Below are 4541 nucleotides of genomic sequence, written 5' to 3'. Positions count from 1 at the left end.
TATGTCCATAGCTTAAACATTTAAAACACTTCTTACTAGATGATTTAGGCCTAGAATTGGAAGTGGAAGGCTTAGACTCTCTAGGTTTGAAAGTAGAGTCCTTAGAAGGGATATTTGAAAAAGAGTTATTTTTATTTTTCCAAGAAGAGTGGTAGTAGTTATCCTTAGAAGAATTTTTGAAAGCATTTTTCCTTGCAAGTTGATTTTCAATTTTGCTAGCAAGGTGCACCACATTTTCCAAAGAAGAATATTCTTGTAACTCTACCACGTCTTGAATGTCCCTTCGAAGGCCACTCACAAACCTATCTATCTTAGCTTCATCACTCTCATCCATATTAACTCGAATTAAAAGCGTGTCTAGTTGTTTAAAGTAATCATCCACACTTAGCGCGTCTTGATGAAACCGTTGGAGTTTCAACATAAGGTCTTTCGTAAAGTATGGGGGTACGAATCTAGCGCGTAAACATGCTTTCAAATCGTTCCAAGAGACCACGGGCGACCTCTTGTGTAGGTCAATGTCCATGAGGTATTGATGCCACCATTGCATGGCATAGTCCAAAAATTCTAAAGAAGCTAACTTAACCCTATGCTCATCCCTAACCCCATTTACATAAAAAATTTGGTCCACCTTAGCCTCCCATCCTAAATCAATTTAATAAATTTAATTGAACTAATTTATATCAAAATCTAAATACTTATTGCAATATTATAAATTAAATTAAAGTATTTTATATAACATTTATAAAATTTAAATACATTTGTTCTTTTACTCAATTATTATTTAAAAAAAAAAATTCAATTCTTTTTAAATTTTTTAAGATAATTTATTTAAATATTTAAAAATCAAACACTTAATCAATTTAATTTAACTAACATATATCAAAATTATTAAAAAGTAAAAAGTTTATTATAATATTAAAAAAATAAAAATAAAAACACTTTTTTCATTACATTAAGCGTGGGTCGTGGCCGACACAAAATGAAATTATTATTATTTTTTTAAAATCTCAACATGCGTCCGTTATGCGTCGAATAATCCACAAAAAATCACTTTGCGTTCGTTTTAAGTGAGTTTTGCCGACGAAAAAATATGTCCACACTTAGTCCACGCAAATATGTGGAAGCTAATTACTTGTTTTCTTGTAGTGTGCAGAACACAATACACATAACTTGTGAGTACCCAAAAACTTCCACAATTTAGAATTTTCTCTATGACAATTTTGTGGTTGATGTAAATGTAGATTTATTTTTTATGAATAATAATAAATGAATTAAAATGTACACTTAGTTTTCATTCACACAGCTCCTCACTTAGAATATAATTCAAAAAAAATCAACAAATACAAATACCTAAACTTCTTTATCACTTGCTTTAACAAAACACAAAAGTATCTTGAACTATACTGTCCTCTTGCAAAAACAAATGACAGAAATCTGCACCTTAAAAGCTAGACCAAAACTGATTCTACTAATTGAGCTTAGCATTAGAAGCAAGTGCTGGACATAACAGACCCGTGCATTAAGTTTAGTCATGATGAAACTTTTATCGGAATTATTTAGTATTCAATCAATCACACATTCATAAATCAAAGAGATACAAATGCAATTATATAACCGCACTTGTAAATACTATTTATTAACTGCGGTTGCATTTGTATATGCTTCTGAATGAGGTGACATGGTTTAGGAGTTTAGGATTTACAAATGCAGGTATTACCAAAACCGCTTTTGTAAATGCGATTTACACTTGGCCAAGACCGGTTATACCTGTATTTTATGATGTTGATCCTTCGTGGTGCGCAAACAGAGCGGATGTTATAAGAAAGCATTTGCAGAACACGAAAATAGATTCAGAAAAGATGGAGTGAAGGTGGAGGAAACTCAGAGATGGAGAGAAGCTCTCACACAAGTGGCCAATCTCTCTGGTTGGGATATCCGAAATAAGTGAGTAATCCTCCTTCGTTTTAAGATTGATAACAATTATAAATTTCTTATGCACAAAGTTTTGGATGAAGAAGGTATGAACTAATTTGATGAAAAATCTAGCTTTCTCGATATTCGGAAGTGCTTCCCAAAAACTCAATTGCAGTAGCCTACTCTATTTTGCACAATAATTTTTCATAGCATATTAGGACTTTCTTTTTGCTAAGCATGATTTTTCTTGTGTCATTATGTAAAACCAGAGGTTTTGGATGAAACGTGCAAATTGAGTCCAATGTATACTTGTTTAATGAAAATAATATTTTGAAAGTTTAAATTTTTACGTTAGTATTTTTTCCTGTAAATGTTTATACTCCTTTTATTTTGTTCTGTTGCCTGAAGTTTTCCGTTCATTTCATTTAAATTTTCAGGCCACAATATGTACAGATTGAAGAAATTGTTCAGAAAATAATAAATATTTTGGGTCCCAAAATTTCAAGACTTCCAAAGGATGAATTAGTTGGAATAGAGTCTCGGGTTGAAGAATTAACAAATCTTTTGCGTTTTGGGTCACTTAACGATGTTCGAGTTGTTGGAATCAGTGGGATGGGTGGCATAGGAAAGACAACTCTTGCTTGGGCTTTATATGAAAGAATTTATCATCAATATGATTTTCATTGTTTTATTGATGACGTGAGCAAAATTTATCGAGATTCCAGCTCATTAGGTGTGCAAAAACAACTAATTTCCCAGTCTCTAAATGAGAAAAATCTTGAAATTTACAATGCTTTTGAGGGAACGTGTTTGGTGCATAGTAGGTTGCACAATGCAAGAACACTTGTAGTTCTTGACAATGTTGATCAAGTTGAACAACTTAACCTGTTTACAGGGAACAAAGGTAATATGTTATGAGGATGCCTAGGAGGAGGGAGCAGAATCATCATAATTTCTAGGGATGAACATATATTGAGGACACATAGAGTGGATGATGTTTATCAAGTGCAGCCGTTGAGATGGGAAAATGCTAAGCAGTTGTTTTGTAAAAATGCTTTCAAAGTTAATTATTTTTTAAGTGATTATGAACAATTGGCACATGAGGCCCTTTCACATGCTTAAGGTCATCCCTTGGCAATTGAAGTAACTATGTCATCTTTGTTTGGTCAAAATGTCTCACAGTGTATAAGTGCATTGGATAGGCTAAGATCCAATAAAAGTAAAAATATTATTGAAGTTCTACGTATAAGTTTTGATGAGTTGGAAGAAGAAGAGAAAGAAATATTTCTTGATATTGCATGCTTCATCGATGGTGGTGACATGGAATATGTGAATGAAGTTTTAAACTTTCACGGATTTCATCCTGAATATGGCATATAACTACTGATTGATAAATCACTCATAATCAATGAAGATGGGAGGATACACATGCATCGTTTGCTAAATGATTTGGCAACGAGTATTATTCGAGAAAAGTCACCTAAGGAGCCCATGAAGTGGAGTAGGTTGTGGGATTACAAAAATTTCCAAAAAAGCTATGTTAAAGAATAAGGTAAAATTAATAGATTTAGTATATAAAATCTTATATTGCCTTACCCTTCGAAAAATATAATAACATTATATATTTTTTATGCATAATGTTGTAGGCAAATGAAAATCTTCAAGTCGTAAATATTGAAGGGATGGTTTATGGACAAACAACAATGAGGGCAGATAGTTTATCAAAAATTAGACACCTTAAGTTGCTCAGCCTTGTAGATGTGGACTTTTCATGAAAGTCTCAATCATCTTTCAAGTGAACTAGGATATCTTAGCTGGTGCAATTATCCTTTTCAGTGTTTGCCTCTAAGTTTTCAGCAGACAAATTAGTTGAGTTACACCTCGTTCATAGTAGTATTCAACAACTATGGGAAGGCATAAAGGTGATGCATATTAATTTTCTATTCTTTTTAAATAAACCAATTAAAGGACAAACACTATCTTTTAATTTCCTTTTTTCTTTAATTAGTTAAAGAAAACCCAAATGTCCTTATTAATTTTTTCTTCTACTTGCCAATCACTGTAGCCACTACACAATTTGAAGCGTTTGGATCTCTCTTTCTCCGAAAATTTAGTTGAGATGCCAGATGTTAGAGAGGCCCAAAATCTTGAAAAGATAGAACTTGAAGAATGCATAGAGCTCCGAAAAATCAATCCATCAGTTGGTTTTCTGAGAAAGCTTGCTATTTTGAACTTGAAATTCTGCAAAAACCTAGTAAGCTTACCTAATACCATGATGGATTTGTGTCTCCTTTCTTGCGGTTTTTGTTGATGAATGTGAAAGCTCCATAGATTGATGGTGGAACAAGGCTCTCCTAGGAGTTGTGATAGCCTTGGAGGTGCATGAGAAGTAGGAAGAGTAGGAGTGGTTCGACCAACTCCCTTTGTAGGTGAAGGTTTGAAGACTGAAAGAGCCTAATCCTAAGAGAGTTTAGGCAAAGAGTGAGAATGGCACAATTTTGGCAGCATTTCACTATTCAATTAATCTTGTGAAAACATGAGGTAGGCTCCTCCTTTTATAGCCAAGGAGGACCGGAAATGAATAGCCAAATTAGAAGGAAATTCAAACCAAATGAAATGAAAGTTGG

At 33.2% G+C, this 4541-nt stretch overlaps 1 pseudogene; it reads left to right on the top strand.

Moving 5' to 3' along the window:
- The first annotated feature begins 1658 nt into the window (after positions 1 to 1658).
- On the top strand, positions 1659 to 3465 carry LOC137806463 (disease resistance protein RUN1-like; annotated as a pseudogene).
- The last annotated feature ends 1076 nt before the right edge of the window (positions 3466 to 4541 follow it).

The sequence above is a fragment of the Phaseolus vulgaris genome, chromosome 11, assembly GCF_000499845.2.
Source record: "Phaseolus vulgaris cultivar G19833 chromosome 11, P. vulgaris v2.0, whole genome shotgun sequence".
NCBI classification, from domain to species: Eukaryota; Viridiplantae; Streptophyta; class Magnoliopsida; order Fabales; family Fabaceae; genus Phaseolus; species Phaseolus vulgaris.
Note: the sequence above shows the minus strand (reverse complement) of the source record. Positions and strands in the feature narration are given on the sequence as shown.